Genomic DNA, 26,349 nt, shown 5'->3' with positions numbered 1-26,349 from the left:
CCAAACAAAGGGATTAGTATAGGTGAGCATAGCTTCCAAACTACTTCATTGTACGCTTTAACAGACCTGGATGCTCTTCCACCGTACGATATACAAAGACTCATCTGGGTAAATTGCCTGAGACAGGGTGGAGGAGAAATACAACGCTCTTGTTTATTTCTTCTTTCTGAATTGGCACCACACTAAGAGGCTAACTTTCCCAACATACATGTTAGAGGCAAGACGTATCTTTTCCCTGTGATCGTGTCACGTGCCAGACACTCAGACAGTCTTTGATGAGTCCCTTTACGTATTCCATTAAACGGCTCTTTCCACGACTTCTTTCCAATTTGTTTCCTTGCTTTTTATACCATCCCTTACTTTAAATAAAACACTCGGAGACATGGAAATAAATTTGGAACACATGATACCCTGTCCGATCCACTTTTCTAGCGCTCTAAAATTTAATGTGATTTACAATTCAGGATGTCAGCTACTGATGCCAATGATGGCGGAAACAGGAGAGCAAAGACGCTGTGTTAGAGCAGAACCACAGTTTCAGTGGTGGTAATTGTTTTCCCTTAGCTGGGCAGTGGGACCAGAAGTGGTGACTAGCATCATACCGCGGCAGCATCCAGAACACATGCTGGCCTCCATCACTCGGTGACAAAAGCAACATGTTTGCCAGATTGCCCCAAATGAAAGTTGGCTGAGGTCACCATGCATCACCACCCACGGTGCCTGCTCATTCTCTGCATCATGTTCTCCAGCTTTTCTGGAAATACTGTGAATTTCCCAACATCCTTCCAGTAAAATCCCTTTCCAAGTCGGTTTCTATTTCCAGAGAGAGTTGGTTTCTATAGTTGGCCACAAAGTGCCCTGAGTAAAACAGGGAGATTCATTGGACTTTCGGCCATTAGTGTACTATTTCCTGAAGAGTGCTGAACGGCGCCCTAGATTTATCACCCGTTTCTTCAGAACCAAGAGTAAGAGGTAAAATATAGTTGGACTCATTATACTGTACAACACTGTCTCATTCTTACACCAGCTCTTGGGTTGTCATAGAAATTCCATTTAATGACCCTGAAAAAAAAATCCTGAAGTTAAACTCTGTAATAAAAGAGGGCTTTTGGGGGGTGATTACATACCTGAGTGAGTTTGAAACTTATAGAAATTGGGTCCAAGTCAGTCCAGATTCACAGAATCTTTCACAAGTAAAACTACTCCAAAAGAAGATTTGGGTCTCTGGTGTTGCTTTGTTTTGTTTTTGACTAAGTTTTATAGGTTTGTTTTTGTTTTGTTGTAAGTTTCTGATAAAGCAAACCTAGTTCCTTGAATCAACCTTCATGAAATTCTCCTGATTTTAGTTGTTATTAGTTGAGATAAACTGAAAAAGTTTTTCCCCTCCCTCTACCAAATTAAATTAAATTTATATGCCATAGCAAGTTTAAATATATAACCTGAAAGTTAACTGACTGGTTTCACTTAAGAACATTCTCATCTGTGAGTAGCAAAAAGCCCTATGACATGGCTTTAGAATCAGAAGGGCTAACCTGATACAACAGGCAAGACCTCAGTCTAGTCCTGACATCTGACCAGCCTTTCCTTTGCCTTCTCAAGGCTACTGTAAGCCAGGGACCTTTGCAAATTTCCTGGCCTGCTATTCTCAGCTGTGGGACGCCCTCTGGGGTCATGGCTGCAAGTGGCCCTCCACTTCCAGTTATAATTTGAATCTAGGAGCTCCTATAAAGTGTGATGAGGGCTTGGTTCTCAGCTGGTGGCCTTGTTGAAGGATAGCAGAAAGTTTAGGCAGTGGAGCCTCACTGGAGTGACTGCTTGAGGTATGCATTTGCAGGGGTATCAGGCTCTCATCCCTTTCTCTCGCCCTCTGCTTCTGGCAGTCATGATATGAACAGCCTTTTCCATAGACCCTATAGCCATTCAGCCATGTGACCATAGACTGAGGCCTTGGAACCTTTAACATAAAATAAATACTTTCCCCTTTTAGATTTTTTATCTATCTTTTTTTGTCACAGCTATAAAAAGATGACAAGAACACATCTAAATACCACTTACAGATTAAAAGTTAAATTTTTCAGATTAAAAGTTAAGTGAACTTTTCCTGACAAATATATTTTTTTATGTGAGGGGGGAATAAGCCTTCCCTTGGAATGTCTGCATTGGCCTTCTAAACCAGAATTAATGAGAGTTAACATGGTGGCTTGAATAGGAATGCCCCACTCCCATAGACTCATGTGTTTGAATGCTTGGCCATAGGGAATGACATTATTAGGTGTAGCCCTGTTGGAGAAAGTGTATCACTGTAGGGATGGGCTATGAGGTCTCATATGCTCAAGCTATTCTCAGTATAACACACTCTCTCCTTGCTGCCTGCATACCAAGATGTAGAACTCTCAGCTCCTCCAGCACCATGTCTGCCTGAATGCTATCATATTTCTTGTTATGATGATAATGGACTAACCTCTGAAACTGTAAGCTAGCCTCAGCTAATTTTTTTAACTAGGAATTGCAGTGATCATATTGTCTCTTCACAGCAATGGGAAGCCTAAGACAACGTCTGTGGATTCAAACATTTGCTTTGCAACTCCAAGCCACAGGCAAGACAAGAAATGGAGATGGGACAGTTTGAAGTGAACCATTATATACTAGCTATCATGGTACATGACAAAATCATTTTTTATTTTGAGTAAATGAACCCAATGATCCCCAAACATGAACACAGATGATTTTGATTATTATTGTTGTTAGTACTGGGGCCACAAACACTAAGACAACCCTGGTTCTCATTTTGAGGCAGCCAGTTAGGATTGCTCTCTGACTAATGGTTTATTTTGGACACTTCTCCCAACTATCTTTGCTGTCTAACAAAATGCATTTAAAAGCTAGAAGCTTAAAAGAATAAGCATTACCTCTGTGTGTGTTAGAAATCCTGGAGTGGCTAAAGTTGGAGGTGTTTGCTTAAAGGTGTCATGGGGGTTCATTCTTACCCAAAGGTTCCACCAGGGAGGATATCTTCATGAAAGCACTCCTGTAATTGTTGGCAGGATTCAGACTCTCACAGGCTTCATTTCCTTGACATGTGGCCCTCTCCACAGTACAGCCCATAGCAGGGGAGCTGGGTTCCCTTGGGAAGAAGAAAGGAAAAGAAGGGATAGAAATCAGATGGAATGGGGGTTGGAGGGCAGAAGAGAGATGGACCCGTGCCCCTCCACCCCCGTCCTATGCCTCAGAGATAATATCCTATCCCTTTTGCTGAGTTCTGCATGAGAGAAGACAGATAGAAGATGGAACCCGCCCTCAGCAGGAGAGAATCCATTTAGGGTGCACATCAGGAAAGGGCACCTATGGGAAACTAGTGGTGAGTTGCAACACTGTCTATACAATGTGACCACAGTTCGGTGTTGTAGAAGTTATACTATGGTACTACTCTGAGTAGTCAACTTGGTAAGTAATCGTGACTCATATATACTAAGAACGATTTGGAATAAGACGCTGGTAAACTGCCCTATGGAAGGATTTTCAATCCTAAACTCAGCCACATTTTGCTTAAATAATTCTTCGGAAAGGTACCAACGAGATTTGTCCTGGTCCTGCTCACAGTCTGAAAACTGTAGCTATGACTCGGTTCTTTGTCACTGTATCTCCTGGGCAGTTTTAGAAATGTTGTTACAGTAAATAATGCCTTATTTTTTCATTTTATGTTCAAGTTTGTCATTTAAAAGGCTATTGATTTCGGATGCCCCTCTAGCATTAAACAGCTGTGTTTGGTTTTATCATAAATACAAGGCTTTGTTGACTGTGAGGGTTTTTTTTTTTTCTTTCGGAGTAGTATCACCTGCAAATAAATGTAGTATTGAAACCTTTCTGATTCTTATAAATATTTTCTCTGTCTAATTATTTTTGTATTGGCTAAGAGCTTTAACTTTACGTTACACATTTTCAGAAGTGGGGAACTCCCCACACCATTTAAAAAAGACACACAATTATAGCTTTCTCATCAGTGTGGTTATTTCTCAAATAGAATATCAGATAGCTAATGTTAAAACATCATCAAATTCTTTGGGAAGACATACCTTGGAGAACTGAATGTTTCAAGATAGAATTTACCAGTTTATGAAACTTGGGATAAATCACATCTCAAGCTATTAACTGACAGGACTGGAAGTGTGGCCCAGAGGCAGGGAACTTACTTAGAGCACATAAGAGCCTGGGTTCAAACCTCAGCACTGGAGAAATATAGTCATGCGGAGTGTGGAGTGTAGCTCAGTGGTACAGGGCTTACCTGGCATATGAGAGGCACTGAATTTGATTCCTTGGACCTAAAGGAAACACACAAACAGATCATCAATGAACAAACCGAAGAATACAAAGTTCTTTTAGGAAGAGAGGTCTTTGATTACATTTTACTTTTCCCTGATATTTTTCTCATTTTAGTTATATATTTAATCTTTTGGTAATTTTAATGTGTTTTTTTTTCAGAAATTAATCATTTTAACCACATTTTCAAATTCCAGCAACTTTATTTTTCACAATGTGCTATTAACGTATTTTGATCTCTATTGTGCGAGACTGTCTTTCGGTTCTTCAAAATTATGTTTTTGTTAAAGAATTTTAACAGTTATGATTTTGACTCTATACAATTTTTAATTTTTATTTTTATTACATGTGAAAGAGTATTTTGTCTGTATGGATGCATGTGCACCAGAGTATGGCTGGTACCCACAGAAGCCAGAAAAGGATATCAGACCATATACTGTTCCTGCCGAGAACTTGAGTTCAGTTCCCAGCACCCATGTGGGGTGATGGTTCATAACTATCTACTCATAACTCCAGCCCCAAGAATGTCCAATATCTCTGGCTTCACAAACACCCGAACCCATGTGCACATGCTGACACACTGACAAACACATATACATGTAATTTAAAAGTAATAAAAATAAATAAAAAGGCAAAATAACAGAATAATACATTCACTGTATGCGAAACAGAATGTGCCTACATTTGATGTTTGGAGAGTAAACTCTATGGGCATCTATTGATCTGAGTTGTAGCCATTTAAATTCAGTTTTTTTTTGTCTTTAAGTACAAAAGTTTATATTTTATATAATTTTTATTAATTTTCTTTGAAAATGCCATGCATGTTTAAGATGCATCCTACTTACTTTCATGCCCATTGTCTAACTTCCTCCCTGCCTGTCAATCCAAAGGTCCTTAGAAATCCTTTTCTCACATTGACATCTGTCTTTTAGGGTTTTACTGCTGTGAACAGACTCCATAACCAAGGCAACTCCTATAAAGACAATATCTAATTGGGGCTGACTTACAGGTTCAGAGGTTCAGTCCATTATCATCAAGGTGGCATGGTAGCATCCAGGCGGGCATGGTACAGGAGGAGCTGAGAGTTCTACGTCTTCATCTGAAGGCTGCTAGGAGAACACTGGCTTCCAGGCAACTAGGAGGAGGGTCTTAAAGCCCACATCCACAGTGACACACCCACTCCAACAGGGCTACACCTTCTAATAGTGCCACTCCTGGGCTGAGCATATACAAACCATCATAACATCTTGCTGTTTTGTCTTGTGACACACTGCATTTAACCAGGGCTGTCCGTGTAAACATAGGTTCTAAACTGTCCTTTACAGCCTGGCAGCCTCATTGGTGGCCACACTAGTGAAGAAAATGTCTGCCTCCCCCAGAATCTGTGAGCAGCCATCTTTCAGCAGTATGGGGTACAGTCCTGTGAGTGCTTCCAAGAGCCGCGTTTGATGACAAGCCCCACCCTTGTGCAGCCTCAGGGCAGGCAAGTCCAAGTGCTGTTCAACTGATTGAAACGGCTGTGCTTTGCTCAGAAATGTTGCATTTCACAGCCCTTTTACTTTATTTAGCTTTTACTTTATTTCTGCTGAGTGGTTTGGGTCTCCTGATTAGTCTGCCTTCATGGGGGTGTGTCAGTAAACCCAGTTGTATTTGATTCGTGTATTCTAAAGAATTCACATTCTCCATCAGAGACATGGTCAATTTCTTTTTATTGTTCTTTCTTTGCATCTGTGATATTTGTATCTTTAACTATCACAGTTTTAACAGTTTACCTTGTATTTTCTGCTATTAAAATAGACAATGGGAAGCGGATATGCTTTTATGTATTCTGTATTTTATGTATAACTAACTTTTTATCTTTATTTCCTTTTGTTGGAATGTCTAGTAGACAGTGTGTCTTATTTCCCCCACGTCTCTATGACTCGATGTACATGTTTAGTCAATTCACATGTACTTTAATTACTGTCATTATAATTTATTCCTGATATTCTCTTTCATATTTCCTCCAAACCATTCTTCTTGCTTCTTTTTTAAAATATCTTCTTTTTTTCTGTTATTCAGGTCACTTTGCCATTGCTGTTCTTCCTTGCAAACTAAAACTCGATGTCACTTTTTTCTCAGTTTGTTTCTGCAAAGGATTTAAAGTCTTTCTTTTTGCTATAGAACACCAGATTTATCTCCTTTGATTAATACAAAGATTTCAGCATGGTGTCTAAAATCTTGACCACTGCCCCTTCCCTGCCTCTTTCATAATCGGTTTGTTCTATAAAATTATATTTGGAATGTTATAGAGTTATAACTACATAAGGCTGTTCAAATTTAAAGACATTTAAGTTCAATAAAATATAAAACCCTGGTCCTTATTTTATCCTGAATACCTGTACACTTCTATTGTATTGGAAGCCACACCTGTCTTATCTTCATAAAGGAAAGAAATTCTGCTACAAAGCACTGTTATAATACACCAGCTCCATTTCACACTCTTTTGTTCTGCTTTTGTTTATTTGTGTACATTAAATTCTGATATGAATCATTTGTTACCTCTCTGGAAGCCTCCATGATATATTTCCTGTAAAAATTTTGAACTCTAATTTGGATCACCTTTATTTTATTATACCTCGAGTGTACCTTTGTGTAACATTCTGTATCTGAGGTGATACTCCTTCATTTAACAAGATTTTTAAAACACTTTAATAATATTAAAATATTGCTTTAATACTTTAATACTCCCATTGAAAAACCTGGTGGCAATTATTCTTAATTTATAATGAAATGATGTTTTTAGAATCTTGTCTTGGGAGCCTTTAAATTGAATATAACGTGTCAAGATTTGGGATTTTCCTTATCAGTATAGTCTGTGGCTCACTGGGACTCTTTTGATCTGACTCGTCCAAGTCTGTTTCAGACTCAACCACTATTTCAACAACAACAACAACCAAAAAAGAAGAAGAAGAAGAAGAAGAAGAAGGAGGAGAGGAGGAGGAGGAGGAGGAGGAGGAGGAGGAGGAGGAGGAGGAGGAGGAGGAGGAGGAGGAGGAGGAGGAGGAGGAGGAGGAGGAGGAGGAGGAGGAGAAGGAGGAGAAGGAGAAGGAGAAGGAGAAGGAGAAGGAGAAGGAGAAGGAGAAGGAGAAGGAGAAGGAGAAGGAGAAGGAGAAGGAGAACTGGACTTCATTTAACTTTAGTAGATCGAAGTTGACCTTTCTCAATAACTGCAGATCTTTCTTGATAGCTTCTCCCTTTCATCCCTTTCTCTTGCCTTAAGGGAACTTTCCCTACCAGATTCTTTATCTCTCTGTAATTATATGTTTGATTCCTGTCTCCATTCGAGTCAGCCTTGTAGAAGACTTGCTACCACTTCATCTCTGCAATCTCCTCTCCTCCTAAAGATGCCTGTGTTCTTCATAGAAAATTCATGTTGGACATGGACCGTGAATTCAGCTGCCTCCGATAAGGTCCTTCGATGTATTTGTTTTGAAGAGGCCCCTACTCCTCCTTAGAAACGTACTCTATGTTTACCTGGAAGTTGCAACTCCATCAAAACTCTTAGCTACTTTAGCTAACAGGATGTATTTAGCAGTGAGTGTGAAAGCTTAGTACTAAGTACTAAGCTCTAGTACATGGTTCTCAGCCTTTGGGTCATGACCCCCTTGACAAACTTCTAGCTCCAAAAATATTTACATTACAATTCACAACAGCAGCAAAATTACAGTTATGAAGTAGCAACGGAAATAATTGTATGGTTTACCACCATACATGAGGAACTGTATTAAAGGGTCGAAGCATCAGGAAGGTTGAAAGCCACTAACTAGGACATGCAGGACATGGAAAATGTCTTAGTCAGAGAATCCTCTGCCACTGCAGATCTGAAATTCTCTTTTTCTGCTGTAAGTCTCGTTCAGGTTTCAGGCATTCACTCAGCCTTATTTTTTCTACCCAGATGATGCTTTTCTGTTTTGACATTATCATGTCTGTCAGCCAAGAAGAGGGTGCCACCATCCCTGTTCAGATCTTTTCTCTCTCATTCCCACTGTCTGCCTCATCCAGGCTGGCTAGAGATGTCGTGTGCTTCTATCCACAGGTCACTGGGAAAACAGTAACTTGTAGAAGTTAGTGCAGAATGCAGAGGAAGGGACAATTAGACTGCTCTTTCCAACCATGTCACATGGTTCACTCCAGGTGAATTGCTGCTCTCCTCTCTGAAAATGACCCCACCTCCTTGCGTAATCACAGGAGTTGTTCTACCATTTCAGTTACCCATCACTCCCTGGGTACTCAGGTACTGTGACCCTGAGTTTAGGGAAAGGCCTCAAACTTCTAGCTTCAAATTGCTAGCTGCTCCAACTATTGTCCAGAAAGTTCACTGCATGAATCAATATTTACTCTGGCCTGAACCAGATGTGTCCATAGGCCCAAGTAAATAAAGAATAAGACGATTTAATGAGAAGAGTTTTCAGGAAATAAAGCACTCCACAACTTGGGGAGAAAAAATCACATATATTCATACCTATTGAAAATAGAACCATGGGAAAAGTCCAGTTGGAAAAAGTTTAAGATGGTCTTGGATTTGTAACTTCCATTTTTCCAGAATTTGAAAAGCCTTTTGCTCTCAGTTCTTTCTAATTGAATTCTAATTTCAATTCTTTTCCATTGTCTTCTATATCACCCTACCCTAAAAAGTCCACACTCAATATCAAAATGGGGGTGGGGGGAGAAAGCAATCTCTGGTAATCAAAACCCTAACTATAATCACTAAATCATTAGAAATGTTTTATTAGACTTTTACTTATGAGTTTCAACTAACGTGGAAATACCTGCACCCTCTAAGGAGGTCATCTCGAGTGTCTTTGGCAGTCCCTGGGAGGAGCACTCTCTAAGGAAAGTTAAAAGCAACTGTGACTTCTTCAAGGTCACTTAGGTAGTAAACAGGGTAGAGGTGGAAATCCAGATGGAGTGGTTTTTGTACTGCCTTCCCCGCATTTTGTTGTTTGGATGACTTTACGATACAACCCAAAGCGAAGTTTAATTACTCAGGAAATGCGTACATTTGTCAAAAAGCTATCTTGAATGCACACCTGGAATCCATGCGCTCTGGCCTAATATTATATTCATTTTTCCCCTTAATGTTTTTCTTCACCGACAAATTATTTCAGAAACATATTGCTCCCTCTCCAGGGGTAAACATGTGGTAGATTGGGGATGAGGTCATACCAACAGAACACCTGGGCTCTGTGGTGTCTCTCATGTGGGTATTATTGAGCTTGGACTTAAGGAATAAGTACCTTTTCCCATATACTTTAGGGCCTGGAACAGGAACCAGACTGAATCAGTGAATAACATTTTAAAGAAAAATTTCAATAAAAATTTAACTGAGCTTGAACTTTAAAAAAAAATTGTCTTTTCTTAAACTAGTCTTCAAATCTTTTCAGATGACTTTCAGTGCATCTGAATTGCAATCAAGTGGTAAATAGGTTGGTCCAGTGCTTCTCAACCTTCCTAATGCTACTACCCTTTAATCCAGTCCCTTATGTTGTCATGACCCCTAACTCCAAAATTATTTTTCTTGCTATTTCATAATGTTAATTTTGCTACTGTAACAAACTGTAATGTAAAATATCAGATATTCAGAGTGGTCTTAGGCGACCCATGTGAAAGGGTCATTCAACCCCCAAATAGGTCATGACCCACAGGTCGAGAACCACTGTGTTAGAAGAATCATAGCATCAAACAAGACAAATGACACAGTATGCAATCACTCTATATGCGCAGATGTTAAGTTGACAATTTTTCCTCCAAAATAGAAGGAAGAGAATCCCTCACACTTGTGGTCTTACGAATCAATGCTGCTGTCTTGATTATTTTATTATGAACAACAAAATATGATTTATGAAAAACAAATTCTTCTGCAGTGACCCCGGTGTGACAGGTAGGTCACCATTGCTTGTAGGTGCTACCCTTCAGAATGCCCTTCAAGAGAATTTGAATGGGTATAGCCGCCATTACTAGAAGTAAAGGACCTCAAAATTACAAGCAATGATCATTAATATGTATGTACAAAAAGATGAAAAAAGAGTAGAAAAAGATATCTTCAGTTCTATGAGTGGGACCATAGGGTCTAGTAAAAATTCCTATGGCAACATGTTGTACAATTCAAAAGTTACCATCTCTGAAAACAAGCAAAATATGATGGGAGATGGCCACTAAGAAGCTCAACCAAGCAGGGCATGGTGTCCCATACTTCGGGGTCCAGCCTTCTGGAAACTGAACAAGAGGATGGAGATTATGAATTTGAAGTCAACCAGAGACCCCAATTGGGAAAAAAATTATAGTTCCAGTGATGATGACGTTCACTATCTAAAGACACATATGATAAGCTAAAACTACTTTGCAACTGTTGAAAGGGAAAAATAAATCTTGCTTAGTTGGTGCATCGTTTAAATATGAGAATTTAAATAAATACATGTAACTACGCTTATTAAATATGTTTAGCTTAGCTGCAAATATCTGTATGTTCGATACAGCACACACACACACACACACACACACACACACACACACACACACATACACACACACTCCAGAATCTTAGCATTGGATATCCCATCGATTCGAGGTCAGCTAATATTCGGGCATCTGTGCTAAATTCTTTGCCATACCTCACGTTATGCGGTGCAGAACAGCAAAACGAGCCTGTGTGCCATCTGCCCCAGAAACAGAATGGTTACCCTGGGCCACGATGAAGAAAGATGTATGTCAATTGGGTGCAGAACATTCTGCAAGTTTCAAATAAAAATGTATTATTGTTTTTTTTTAATTTACCAAACAAACAGGTTCACACTATTAATAATGTAACACATGGAAATTATTTCATTAAAATCTAATAAAATAAAGGAGGACAATCAAACAATGACAATGTGAAATATGTCACTGTTTCTCTCACTCCATCTGCGACTTCCTCTGAGGCAAAAGTGATCATTAGACAATGAGATTCTTCCCGCCTGCCAAAACCAGGAGATGGAGATTAGAAGGTTGGGAGGAAATCCCTTGTGTCTGCCTCAAAGATCACAGCTGACAAGGATGAGATTCGGATGTTTGACCTGCCACGTCTCATAAGAAGACTAACAATTAGGGCTGGAAGAATCCGAGTGCCAAGAAAATAGTCTACAGACTCTACTTAAAAGCCAACGAAAAGTGGCTTAAAGCAAAACTCACAGAATTATATCCGCCAACGCAGCTTGCTCCGACTCCGTTCAACCAACCCTTCCAACTTTCTCAGCAAAAATATCAGATCTTTGCTTAAATCCTGCTGCTGACAATCTGAGACCAATTTCCCCTAGAAGTTTTGTTTTTTACGTATGGGACGTGTGATTGCTGTACTAGCCTCTACTACATAGTACTAACATTGTCCTCCACTGGTGTGACAACCTAAAATAGTTACAGATATTAACAAATGTCCCCCGAGAGGTAAAAAAAACCATCCCCTGTGGAGAAATGACCTACCCAGCATATGTCCAATATTAAAACCCCAACAACGGCTGCTGCTAGATATTCTGGACAATCCGTTCTAAGCAACGGGTGGGCTTGAGGACGGAAGGTAGCCAGTGGTAAGTTTGGAGTGGGAGTGGAGATACAGAAAGAAATGCAAAGTTCTTCTCTCTGGGGGTTCAAGAAGAGATCCCTGAGTCAACCTCAGTTCTGGGCAATGAAGTAGTTTGCTCCTGGCCTTGTGTACACCTGGATGCTGGCAGGGTTCCTGCTTCTGGCTTCCTGGTCTTTCTGGATGGCTGCATCCTAAATGTTAATGGCAAGTGTTGGAGCTGGTTGGGGAAGCGAGGCGGGAGCTACCCTTCAGTCCATCTGTTCTAACCAGGAAGCCGTGCTCCCTCTCTCTCAGGTGTCCTGTCAAACATCTTTAAATAGACGATATCACTTTTACATCTGCCCTTTCTACAGGCATTTGCCAAAAATTAATTCAGGCTCCTTCTCTGAGTCTACTCTTCTCAAATACGTCCTGCACCTCCCCAGCAATAAGAACCCATACCTACTCCGGTAAAGGAATTGCAACACAGGTCCTCTTGCCTTACCCCTCACAGACGTGCTACTGCTTATCTAGGTCCAGAGGAAATTGATTCAGTGTCACATGGACTTTATCAGTTCTGCTTGCTTTTCCTTTTCCAAGTTCACGGAAAAAAAAAATGAAAGCTGCTTAATTAAAATCAAGTGGTCTGAGCTAACCTCCCACTTCCCTCTCCATCTGCGGAGTATTTGCTTCCAGATAGGCTCAGCCGGTTCCATTTTTTTTCTCCCCCGGGCTGACACTAGTCCAGTTCAAATCCACTGCATTGCCAACTATACAGAAGCAAGCAGCACTTTCCAGAAGATAGCCATCTCTTTGATGTGAGAGGCCTCGCTTCTCTACATTGGTAAAATGGCTCTCTGCGCTACCTTTCCAGTTTTCATTGGCAAACTCCACCAGGAGAAGTGCTTGCTGCTGCCTTTCTTTGACTGGAATTCACTGATGCTAAACTTGCAAGCTATCGTTTTGCAAGCAAAATGGAGTGAGGAAAGAAGTTTGATTTGACAAGGCACGTGATTTGCTTCTTGCCTTTATTCTATTTTCAGGGAAAGGGTCTGTCTGGCTGAAAATTTCTAGAAGTAAATATCAGGTTTTTTTCTACATCACTGCCTCCCCTGCAATGTCCACTTCACTGTTGGAAGCATGACAGAAAAGCAATAGACATTTTTTCAAATTGAACAGAATTGTTTTTCCTGAAAGGAAGATAGATGGTTTCCATCTTCATGTGGTGGTGGTGGTGGTGGTGGTGGTGGTGGTGGTGGTGGTGGGGGTGGTGGTGGTGGTGGTGGTGGTGGTGGTGGTGGTGGAGGTGGTGGTGGTGGTGGTGATGGTGGTGATGGTAGTGGTGGAGGTGGTGGTGGTGGTGGTGGTGGTGGTGGTGGTGGTGGTTGTGGTGGCAGGGGGGGGGGTGGTGGTGGGGGGGGGGGTGGGGGTGGTGGTGGGGGTGGTGGGGGGGGGGGTGGTGTGGGGGTAGTGGGCGGGGTGAGGGTGGTGGTGGAGGTGGTGGTGGTGGAGGTGGTGGAGGTGGTGGTGGAGGTGGTGGAGGTGGTGGTGTGTGTGTGTGTCAGGGCTTCTCAGTGACCAGGAGATCATTTATTTGGCTAGAATAGACAGCCAGGAAGCCTCAGGGATTCTGTGTCTCCTTCTCCCCAACACTGGAAATATAGGTGGCACTGCTGTAGGGTTCCCAGGATTGAACGCCTGTCCTCCTTCTTGTATGACCAACCACTGATTGAGTCATGATGTCTCTTGCATCTTTCCCTTGCAAACACTTTCTGTAATCAACTCAGAATGCTGACTCTCATTCTCTGATTAGTTTGGCCATGAGGTCTGCCCAGTACTTCGGTGGCTCTCTGGAGGAAACAGCGTGGAATCACCACAAAATGTCACGGTCCAGTAGCAGGCGTTGAGATGCCAAATCTCTTTGAAAATTGGAGAGGAAAAGGACACACACACCCCTTTGGACACCTTACTATCCTAAGGCTCCTTGGACTTAGTGAGTTTTCTGCATCCTTTGGTGGTCCCTTGAAGGCTTAGCTTTCCCGAGGAACAAACACAGTATCATTTTTCAGATGCTTAGAACCTGACAGGAACAGCAAGAGCTGCCTTCCCGGTGACCTAAATTTGCTCGCACTATGGAGACCAACTGAGGACCCGCACCTGCTACGTTAGACAGGCACAGCTGTTCTGCTTTCTGACTCACCCTAAATAATGACACAGCTCCAATTTTACTATATTTAAAAACAGTCAGATTTATTTATTTATTTGTTTATTTATTTATTTATTTATTTATTTATTTTGCACATAAGACTTCTCTCACTAACTCGGCTTCCGAGCATCTTCCCGACTTCTGTTCTAACCTCGTTAGGAGGATTACATTATGCTCTCAGCCAATAAGCCATTTCTAGGAACTCACACAGAAGTCCTAGGTGATAGACTGAAAGCATGTCTGTTACAGAGCAGATACAAGGCAAATGATCTTTTGAAAGACTTTAAAAGTAAATAAAGTTGAAAGGCAATCCCCGAGCTGGGATTTTAAGAATGACTTAATACAGTCACTCTTGGTAAGAGTGACTGTATTAAGGAACGTCTAAGGTCTGCGAGACATTTGGCAATTTAAAGAGGATAGATAACCCAGTCACTCTCAGAAGATCTCTGCAGAGTCCCTAACACGCCACTTATTCAGCTCTCTCTCTTTTGCATCATAAGGGATTCATTCCTTCACGGCCCAGCAGAAGGGGCAAAATACTGCAGGAATGTATGATAGCTGGTTGTTGCAATACCGTTGATGAGTATCTAGAGCCAATTACTTAAGAAACAATTTAGCAGTGTCTAAGAAACTTGAAAATCATATACACTGGAGGACTCAGAACTCTCCTCCTAGACATCTTTCCATGAGAAAGCTTCCCACATACACAGGTATAAAATGCTCATAGTAACGCTGTTTTTAAAGCAAATAAAATAAAATTAAAAAGTGCCGTGGGGAAAAGCCATGAATGACAAGGGTAATTTTTGCCTCTAAAGTAACATCTGCCCAGCTCTGAATATATATAAATGACCATAACTGACTGTTCTGCATCCTCATCGGCACAGCGGTCCTTTGGGGAAACAGTCCAATTCTAACCTCAGCGGTATGTACAGAGCCTAGATCCATGCCTTGCACACAGTTGACTATTTAATAAGCAACAGTCAAGCGAAAGCTTCGTGATCAATCCAAGGCTCAGATGGATACAACGTACTTCACAGCCCTGGGCTTTCCACCTGATCAGTCCCAGTACCTGGACCAAAAGCACCTGAAGTTGGTTTTAACCATGTACTTCTGGGCTTTACCATACACCCAGAGTTAGAGTTGTTGAAGGTGGCACCGGGAAATCTGCATTTTAACCCACTTTCCAGTGATCCTCCCATGTAAATAGAAACCACAGGCTGAGAGATTGCATACAGAGAGTCTTATGAAGCAGCCCGAGAGAAAATAAAAAAGCGAAAGGAGGAAACATGACGACTCAAGCTGCCTCAGTGATGACGAATAAAAACACAAAGAATAGGAAGATTCGGGTTTTAATTACTACTAACTTTCCACTCGACATGTCAGGTCTAACAGCGCACTGTAATTTCAAGAGAAGGAACATACAAAAAGAGCTTAACAAAGCATTCAATTGCACTCCTGCAACCCTGTTTACAGATTTATACATTGAGGCACAGAGATGTTCAACAGCTATTCAAAGATGTAGTTACTAAGTGTGACCACCGGTTCCTCCTAAGAAGTTGCAAGTGTAACACCATATGGTTGTTGTTACAGGTGACGTGAGACTATATTACAGTTATATGTGTCCTTAGAAGCCACAAAGTATCACTAATACATGTAAGCCAAGAGCCGGTGGGAATGCTTCTCTTCCTGCAGGGACTCTCCCTACAGCTATAATAATTGAACAGCTTATATTCTTACGTCCTGCAGGCTATAACTAAAGGGGTCTAAAATAAGACGTGAATGCAGAATTTACAGAAAAGTAGACACAGCCATTTCATCCTCGCACTCCCAGCTCTCCCCCAAATACTTCAAATGGAGTTTCTAATTGTCTTGATTTAGCAAGGCAGGCTTTCGCCTTCCACTCCGAGAACACACTGGATGTCTATGAGGCCAGCAGGTGCATCAGGACTGTATTTTAAACTCTTTCAGAACCACGGGCTAAGACCCAGAATGATCCTTGCTTTCTGCCACAAACCCAGTCTGCCTGGTAAGGTTGTGAAAGGGAAGAGAGTATTGACCTACAGGTCCTTCTGCAGACCATTGAGGCAAAGGGTGCTGCCACCATCCTCATTCCCATCCTCATGCCCATCCTCTCCCACTGGCTAACGTGAGTCCAAGACAGACAAGCAGAGAGCTGAGGGCAAGCTCCCTCTGGAGGTTCTCACCATTCCCTTCAGCAGACTGGCCTGCTCTCTTTTTCTCCAGATACAGTGGGTTCTTATCAGTTACCTGGAAAAGGATGAGTTTAGCATAGAGGAGAAAGGCTACAGAAATGTAACCACAAGTCCTTTGTGAACAAAGGACCTTAAAATAATTTCTAAGCTGGGCACTTCCCATTCTAAAATACACAAGACGTGAGAAATTCCAGGGATTAAAGAGGAGACAGGAAAGGGCGCGCTCGAGTAGATGCCTCGCTTTTCCAAATGCTCCTATCCTCAACTTGATTAACACTAATTCCTGCAGCTGCTCATTTTCTCCTCCCTGGCCTCTCCTCACCTTGATCTCGCTGGGTTCTCTCAGCCAGGCATTTTGAAGGCGAATGAAGTGCCTGATTTATACACACTGAGCCCTAACTTTGGAGGAGAAAAGCGCTTGCTTCCTTTGCCGCCACAGATGCAGCGAGCAGAGCACACATTTCCCTTTTCTGAGTCTTTAGTGTACAAACATGTTTTTATCTTCTGTAAGTGTTCCCAAAATAAGGGCCTCTGGAGACCGCCTGGGAGTCTGATGTCTCATTCCAGTCCCCGAGGTACTTTGAAACAGTCTTATCGCAGAAAGCAAATCACAGGGCTCTCGGTTTGCCCATGCTTGTGATGTCTTTTTGGTGACTTCACATTCTGTGAGCTATATTTAGTGGTTAAACGCCTGGCTGCTGAGGAGTGAGACGATGTCTGTTTGTAGACTGTGAATAAGAAGAATTTCAATATATTGACAAAATGGTCAGCTCGATTCTACTGATCTTCTCTGGCCAGAAATCACCTCTTTCATCAAAGAGGAGGAAGATTTCCCACATCTTCCAGCACAGGTATAACAGCACTTGTATGAAGACTGAGTTGATGAAAAGAGATATTTACAAATACCCACTTATTTATTGAATGTGTTGAGGACATTTCTAAAGTGGACGTGATGATGCTCAATATTCAAAGTACATTACTTAAATATTAAAATGAAAACTGCTTTCCAAGGTCAGCATAAGTGAAAGTCCAATTTATATACTTTTGAGGGCGAAGGGTAGACTAGAAGATAAGATGATAATTTGATATAAAATCACTATATCAGCAGAACCACATTTGAGGTCTTGATACCCTTACTATTCTCCGCAATATTTCTCATCTCTGATATAAGAGTAATTTTTTAAAATAGAAAAAAATTATTTCCTTCATGCAGTAAATTTTGGGGTGTGTTATGGTAAAAAGAATACCAACTTCATTTTGGAAAACATCCGGACATGTTTAGAAAACAACAGTTATTTGCTAACAAACCGTAAATAAGCTACTGTGGTAGCTGAGATTTCCCATCGTGAGGAGCTGAAACAGAGTCTGGACTCTTAATCCCTAAGCAAGCCCTTCACAGCCATATCATACACACGGTTCTTCCCTTATCTCTGCTCAAAACCGGTCACTTCCCTTCCTTGGCTGCTCTCATCAGTCGCGAAATACATGTTTCCTCCCAGAGAACGCTTCTCCTGTTGCCCGAGGTTGAATGTGATACATCGCTCCTTCTCTTTAACTTCAGTTTTCGTCTCTGAACAAAAAGCACAGAGTCAAACCGAATGTGTTTTCTGTGAAAGTAGCCCTTTATTGGTGATTATGCATCATGAACTTTGATGAATGAGGGCCAGCAGGCTGTGCTCTTGGAACACGGCCAAATGGAGAGCCGAGGCAGCTGCTGCAGGGAGACTGTGGGAATCTAGCCCCGCTGAGGTCTGAAACTCAGGCACCAGAGTGAGGGGCAGCTTGAGATTCATTCAACACGAATCTCAGCCTAGGCAACACGAAGGTCAATGGGACTTTTATCAGATCACATGAGAGGGCTGCATATGCACGGACTGTAAGAATCATAAAGTCTCAAGAGGGAGGGAGGGAGGGGGGATCACAAAATATACTAAGTATACTAAGGACAAACCCCAAGGAAGAGAAGTGTCACAAAAAAAAAAAAAGGAGAAAGGAGGGTTATCATCAGGAGGCATGTCGGGACCAAGGCTCACCCGTAATACACACTCCCGAGCCCTAAACCAGAATCACAGACTCCACCAGCACATCACTAGGTGTGGCCAGCATGTCTACTAGTTTGGTCTGCAGGTTTTGTCACCAGTGACTTCAGCTGGGAAGGCAGATAAACATTACACGAAAAATTACTTATTTGCATTCATGACTCTATGCAATCCTACAAATGACCTTACTTAGCCATTCAATTATTTTGCTTAGACAGTAATTGTATTCTCTCATTAGCAAAGTGGGAGGTTTCATAAGGCTGAAAAAATGCAGTTCTTAAATGTACTTAGTTAGGTCATTAAAAATTCACAATAAGGGAGGTGTATAGGTATGGTTTTGTTCTAAAGAAATCTTCAGGCTTGAAAATTTCTGTACTGCTTCAAACTCCCTTAACAGCCTTTGGTTAAAGCCACACCAGAGGGCCAGGGATCATCACACAGGTGGTCTTTCCCACTGCATCTCAAATATGGTCTTTGCCTTAGCGCATCGATCTGGTCCTTAGGTCTCAGTAGGCCATGGGCTGACATCTACTATGACTCCTTACTCCTGAAATGTCTAAATTCAGAACTTACATTCATTGACTACATTGCATTATTTGAATATATATGCATATATATTTTTTTCCATGCTCTGGTCAGTGTTCTCCTGTTTTTTTCTCTACCTCTTAATCATTCATTTCCTCTTTTCCTGTTTATTTTTCTGCTTATATCTTATTGCTTCACTTCCTAGTTCCATTTTGAATCTGTGTGCTACTTCCTTTGTCACACTTCTCCCAGGATGCAATCTGTTATACCCTGTTGTTTTAACTACCGTCCTTCTGCAGAAACCCTGAAGCTCCTATGGAGCTTGTGATGGTTTGTCTATGCTCCGCCCAGGGGGTGGCACTATTAGAAGGTGTGGCCTGGTTGGAGTAGGTGTGTTGCCATGGGCATAGGCTATAAGACCCTCACTCTAGCTGCCTGAAAGTCAGTATTCTGCTAGCAGCCTTCAGATGAAGATGTAGAACTCTCAGTTCTGCCTGCACCATGCCTGCCTGGATGCTACCATGCTCCCACCTTGATGATAATGGACTGAATCAATGAGCCTGTAAGCCAGCCCCAAATATATGTTGCCCTGGTAAGAGTTGCCTTGGTCATGGTGTCTGTTCATAGCAGTAAAACCCTAAGACAGAGCCTAAAGCTCTAACCACAACCTGAACATCCTTAGTGTCTCGGTCTCCAAGTTCTTTACATCTTCCTTTTAAATCTATCTTCTTACTATTGGTCTTACCACCACCAATTTGGTATTCGTCTAAACTAATCCATTACTGCCCTTCTGTCTTTATCCTTCCTTCCTTCGTTCCTTGGGTCCATTTGTCTGGCTGGTTCTCTAAGTATCTCTCTGATCAAGATTCTCTTTCCCAGTGCTTTTCCCTTATTACCTATTCAGACTAGTCCTGTGGTTTCTTCGTTGCATTGATCTGTTCCTTCTTTGGGATCATGACTAAGGTATAATGGGCGAAGTTTGAAGAAACTAGGACTAAAAAAAGGAGTAGTGTGAACAGATCACTCTCCTGATTTTCAGTGTCAAAGCCTCACTGTGAATTGGCAAGCATAAGATGCTCTCCTCAGAGGGTGGACATTTCTAGCACAGGTCCATTGCCCTTTGCAGGTTTCTGTAAATGGATGACTCTGACTAGACTAACAGACAGGAAAAGACAATGGATGTAGCACCATTCACAAGGGAACAGGAATCATACACAAGAAATGAGAATCCCAGAAGAGCCCTACAGTACATGTTTGAAGCTTAAATAACTTCCCCCATTGCAGAGAAATAGAGGCTGGGGTCCGGGTGGCCTGGAAAGTTTCTAGAGGATGTGGTGACAGGGCTATAGGAGGAGATGACTATGAACAAGGATGTGTGGATCATCATCAGGGTGACCTCTCAAAGCAGCTTTCAGAAGAACAAACAGCAAAGTGTATCCAGGAGAGATATCAGAGGCAAGGGCACAGGAATCTATTAGCCTCTTCTCCCCAATAGTTAATCTTTCCTGGTTAATACATTTTGAGGAGAATTTTCATTCCTTCTGGGAAGAGAGTCTCAGAGAAGGCCCTTCTTGGACATTAGGAGAAAGGGATTCAGAGACTTCTAGAAGGTAGAGTGAGGAGAGGAATCTTACAGATATTCCTTTCGAGTGGAGCTTTGCAGTTCAAAGTTGCTTTGGGGTTTGGAACACCGCTTTCAATTGGGAAATTATCATCTAGATCCCTGCTTCTCCCTTTATCAGCAAGCTTGCCCTCTCTCCTCTGCCTATGCTGGTCCTTTGATCCTTCCATGGCTCCCAAATGCCCTTCTGCAAGACAGCGTCCTTCTGTATGAAACAGAATGTTACTTAACCAAAGATGAAATAGACCTTTTTTTTCCCACTTGAAACAAACAGCACTGCTGTTTGCGGCCAGGACATTTGTCTTGCAATATATGATGTCCTGAAACCCTAGCTTTGCCTTCAGGGCTCATGAGTTCCCCAGTTCCTTGTGGCCCTGCGTCCGTCTATAGAAGGTCCAGGACTAAATTTACCTCGGGATACACTGCATCTCCACATCCCAGCATTAATCCTGACTGATGGCATCCAGCGAATGATATCTGCTGACTTCATCTGCCCAGCTTGATGCAGACATTCAGGCTATCTGCCTTAGCCCTGCTCTCCCAGCCATGGCTAACGACCACGTTATCATGTTTCTTCATGGCCCAGGCATCCACCGAGTACATGTATTCAACGAAAGATAAACGCGTGCCCCAGAGTCCTCTCAACCAAAGAAAAGGGTAGCAGCGATAAGCACATAAAATAGATACATCAAGCCACCAACACTCAGGAGGTCCTCCTGGTTCAAAAACCACATTTGAGCTTTATACTCCTGGGGCGGTCTCTTATGATAGCCACTGCCCTGAAGCTCAATCTGCAGCGGCGGAATCCGAATTGCCTTTTTTCCCCTTTCCTGATGTTCCTCCTTTGCTTACAGTCCCACTATTTTAGCTCCCTCTACTGATACCGCTGCTTCTCCCTGCACAGCGAGCTCACTAGAAAGCACAACTCTGATGCCTGCCAACACAACCCACGGCTGTCTTTGCAAGTGATTTCTGTGCTTCCTTAAAAGGGGCCGTAATGCCGATTAGGAAACTGACTGCTTTGCTGAGGTTGCTTTGTCTGAATCCATTTAGACTGCTATGACGGAAGTACTGTGAGGTGAGTGGCTCCCTAACAACAAATATTTATTTTTCTCTCACAGTTCTGGAGGCTGGGAAGTCTAAGGTCAGGTTACTGCTACCTGCTTCACTGAGGGCCATCTTTTCCTTGTGTTTCATGAAGGTAAAGGGGATACGGGATCTTACGGATAAGCATCTCATTCATGAGGGTGCTATCACGATGACGTAACTATACTGCCTGCTCCTGCAGAGGACCTGGGTTCGATTCTCAGCACCTACACAGTGGCTCACAGCTGGCTTCTAACTCCTGTTCCAGAATATCCGATGCCCTCTTCTAACCTCCACAGGGATGTTGTGGATTTGATTCAATGCTTGTATCCTGCTCTTTGGGTTCCCAAATTGCACGAGAATCTGAGGTCCCTGCCCCCAGCTAGTTCTGATTGGTGAATACAACTGCTGGAGGCCAATGGCTGGGCAGGGAGACAGAGGCGGGACTTGAGGTTTCGAAGGGAAGGGGACCAAGGAAGAGGCCGAATCTCCACACCACAAAAGAGTAAGATTCCGGCTTGAGAGCAGCAGGAAGAGAGCACGCTTATCATGTAAGAGCTGGGGGGAAAAGGCCCCAGTCTCCCCCACCACCATTGGTCTAGGGGAGCAAAAATGGAATACAGATTTTGATAAGTAATAATTCAGGTTTATCGGAAGGGAGGCGTTAACAACATGGAAGTTTGGGAGCACCCTAGCTATTAAGCTGATTAAGGCATATTAAATAGAAGTCTGCATGTGTGTGTTTTTCATTCGCGAATCCAGACCATTGGGATGATAGTGAGGAGCTCGAACCTCCACTGTCAGGCAGCGATTAGAACAGATTAATCAACTCCGGCAATGCAGGGATCAGGAATACACATGGCGAAAAGACACACAAGGAAACAAAACATTCATAGAATAAAAAAATTTTTAAAAATAAAAAAAATTAAAGAAAAAATCTGGAAGACAAAATCTTCTGAACACAAAATATGAATTCCTTAAGAGAAATAGCGTTTCACTAGTCCATTTCTCCAAATTCACTTATTGGTTTTTGTAGTGGCCAATCTCTGCCTCTCTTGGAAAAACAAAACAAGGGACAGCAAGCTAAAAACAGGCCCTGGTAAGCATTAGTTTTCAAAAGACATTAAATGAAGGAGTAGAGGAAGGATTAAGGAAATCATAGGCTTTGGAATAGCAATGAAAAAGGAAATGACAATTAGGAAAACGTTGAGAACGTTGGATGTCCTCCCTAAGATCCCCAGGTAGTGCTCCAGTGGATCAAGCTCTAAGACACGTGGTGCAGTGCGAGGCTCAAGGTCTCTTTAAGGATGGTAAGGAAGTTCTTGATTGACATCTGTTAGTAAAGCCTGCGTCTGGCTCTACCCAACTCCCTAGATTCCTCTCTGAAATATGTTGCCTTGCTCCAGAAGAGCTCCCTCTGGGAATACATTTTGTAGTGACACAACCAGCAGAATCCTCACTTGAGTAACCCCTTTACTTCATAAAGCTAGCCACACAAAATAATTACATAAATTAATTATGCATTAATTAATTAAAACAATGCTGCACGCTGGAAAACAAATGCACATTAATGTATACAGCTTCCCCACTGATTTCTTGCTTCGTTCTTCTTGTCTGTTTTGACTAAAGCTGTATTCCACACCACTTCAATAGTTTGCCAGGTTACCAGACACTTCTGGAATACTTGGAAGCTAAGTAATTGATCTGGTGTTTACCCTTAAAGGGGAATGATGTTTCCAAATGAACTAAACCAGAGAAAAGAGGAACATGAACACATGTTGGAGACAACAACAAAAGCAAGACATTGAATTATCCACGTTCTAAGGCTGAAGTAGAAAATGAACGGTTCTCATTCTGATTCGAGCCCTGCCTTCCCTGCTCAGCAGCTCGTCCCCATACACTCAGATTCTTAGCCAGGACAGAGACCTAGCAATCCTCCTCCATTGCCAAGTAGAATTAAACTTACAAGAAGATGTGTGCCTCTTGCTTATAGATGGAGAACATTTCCTGTAATGATGCTAACATTCGTGCTCTGATTTCTCTAATAAAGAAGAATGGAAGGTTCTCTTTTCCTACTTCAGTCCTTCATACTTGGGACCAAACCAAACCCATATTGTCCACTTTAATTGCAAAACATTTCATGTCCTAGCTCCATTACACCCCACATCCTGAACTGACCCCACCCCCTGGATATTTGTATGTTTAACATGTCCCTGAGAATAAATGATTCTGTCTGTCCTACTTGAGGTAGAGGGGAGACCCTAAAGAAGTCTGAGTCCAGAGAGAAAAGAAAGAACACTTACACAGAGGTATCCCCTGGAAAGATTGGTTGCTGCCACTCAGTGGGATCACAAATGTCCTGCTTTCTCATTTTCCCAAAGAGTGGGTTGGCTATTGAACATTAAAATCATTTTAAGTTACTTACTACTTCTTTTGCATTTTCCTCTCTGTCTGCATGAAAATAAACTGATATAAAATGTAATATATTTGGTGCATATTTAAAATAAAGAATATTGAAGTAGTTAAATACTATACTTGGTGTGAAATACTGGTTGAAATGTGTGTAGATTTTATTTTAATCATGCCTTTGACAGTAAGAGAACATTTTGAATTTGTTTACTGACAGACAATTCATTTTGTGGGGATTATATGTTTGTGCATCTGGCAAAGAGAAACACTGTCTTTGCCTGAGTCTATCCTTCAGCAGACACTTGGCATAACAAACAGTGTTGGACTGAAACATGGTCTCCTCGTGAAAGAAAGGGTAAGTTTTGCTGATAGTCTTGGAAGATAAAGATGAGGGCCCTCCACAGTATTCCATAGCCATGACCAGTATACAGTGCAATATAATAAAAACCAAACCAACCGACCAAAAATGTTTCCCTCTAGACAAAGAACAACCACATCACTTTCTCCTTGTAAAAAGATACCAGCATCCTGCCAACATTTTGTCCTAAAATGGAGCCCATTATATATTTAAGTGGATACCAGGCTTAGAGAAACAGTCCAAAAGACTGCTGATACACAGTTTAGATGCTAATATTATTGTGAAAAAATGAAATCCCACACGTATTCTTCAGTATTTATTTCAGCATTCTTTTTTATTTCTCACTTTTAAAATGCATATTTTTGTTTTTGAGAAAGTGTCCCAAGCTGGCCTTGAACCTCCTAGGTGGCCAAGGATAATTTTGAACTTATGGTGCACCTGCTTCTAAATGTCTGGTTTATGTGGTGTTGGGAGCTCACCTCACAGCTTCAAGCTTGCTACCAGGCAAGCATTTTACCAACTGAGCTATGTCCCTCGGCCCACTATCTCTAGCCGTCTCACATTTTAGCTTGACTTTCTAGTAAAATATCAGAATCTTCACAGTTGTTAATACTATTCTTTTAAAAGCATATTACATGCGAAGATACCAATGACTTGTTCATTTCAGAAGCACTTTACATGCATATTTCTTTGAAAATCAATTTCTTATCAAATTGCATTGCCTAACAACAGCTTTGGAATCCCATGGTGGCCTTATCTTCTGTGTTTCTGTTGTTGTCGTCGTGTGTTATTGTTTATTTTTTGGATGGCATCCCAGTTCATGTAAATTCCTCATCTTGACTAGGTTCTATAAGGAAAGACCTTCTAGTCACAATAATTAAGCTCCGAACTGAGCTTCTTTAAGCTCTTCTTCTCATTTATGGAATATGCCAAAAACAGTGCCCACTCTAGCCCCCCCTTTTTTTTGTCTTAAGAGAATAAAGTATACTGTCACAAACAACCCCTGTGTGCTAGGCTTCTCCACACCTGTGGATGGACATCTATACGTGATTTCAGATATCCTGGATCCTGTAGCATCTCTTGTACCAAGCAATATGAATAATCTGTCAGAATTAATGTCATCAGTAGCTGTGCTCCCCACAAACCATCTAGATCTATCTGCAACAATGCCCAAATGAGAACAAGTCCCTGGTAGGGAAAAGAGAAGCTTTCCCTTTTGAGCTACTTACCCGTGATTGGGTAAGTAGGCAGGACCATCTTAGACCTCCCAGAACTATCTTCTGGCCCCTTTAGATAAGCTCAGCATTGAACAAAGAGGACGACATCTCAGCAGAGGTCAGCTTACCCAACGGTGAGTCATGAAGTCTGAGATGATTCATCCTACAACAGCACATAACTGAAACACACTCAAGCAACCTTCTTTCCCAGACTTCTTTGCGTTCTGCAGAGATCTCTCTTTCCATATTGAGTAGGAAAGACAGAACCAGCATCCACTCACCTGACCACTCAATAAGGAATTCTCTTCCTTCCCCCTGCCCAGCAGTTGAAACTGTGCGTTTAACCTCAGGAGCATTCTACCTACTTTTATGCTCCCCAGTACCATACAACCTAGAAACATGAAGTTCTCCAGGCCACTGACCATGTCTCACCCAATATAACTTCCTCTACTAATCTAGGATTTAGTGTACATTGCCTCTGTTTTATTTGAGTAAATGTCTATCCCACTGGCTAGAGCTAGTGTCCTTTTGTCAATGTCAAACATGGGAAGTCCCCAGTATAAATCTGTTGAACTGATTATCGCCTTAGATTGTTCATAGAACTCAAGCTTGTTGATAACTTTTACTTATTTTTTTTAAAAGCCGACTTTAAAATGTCTTAACCAAGTAAGCAATTTCCAACGTCAGATCACTTGGGATATTTCTCCCTCGGAAAAGTGGGTGGAATTGTTCTCTTGCTTTCCTTGTTACTAAACACACATTATATTTTATGACTGGGCATT

The 26,349-nt window shown here is 41.7% G+C and overlaps 1 long non-coding RNA gene across 2 annotated transcripts; it reads right to left on the bottom strand.

The window, feature by feature from the left end:
* Nucleotides 1-25,946, bottom strand: LOC116914829. 2 transcript variants are annotated; one of them, XR_004389773.1, is made up of 4 exons: nt 25,849-25,946; nt 4,283-4,319; nt 2,910-3,124; nt 1-1,289 (listed from the first exon to the last, which is right to left on the bottom strand). It is a non-coding gene; the product is annotated as an uncharacterized LOC116914829 (long non-coding RNA). The 2 variants fall into 2 exon arrangements; XR_004389774.1 differs by having other exon boundaries at nt 1-1,062.
* Nucleotides 25,947-26,349: the final 403 nt, after the last annotated feature.

The sequence above is a fragment of the Rattus rattus genome, chromosome 13, assembly GCF_011064425.1.
Source record: "Rattus rattus isolate New Zealand chromosome 13, Rrattus_CSIRO_v1, whole genome shotgun sequence".
NCBI classification, from domain to species: Eukaryota; Metazoa; Chordata; class Mammalia; order Rodentia; family Muridae; genus Rattus; species Rattus rattus.
Note: the sequence above shows the minus strand (reverse complement) of the source record. Positions and strands in the feature narration are given on the sequence as shown.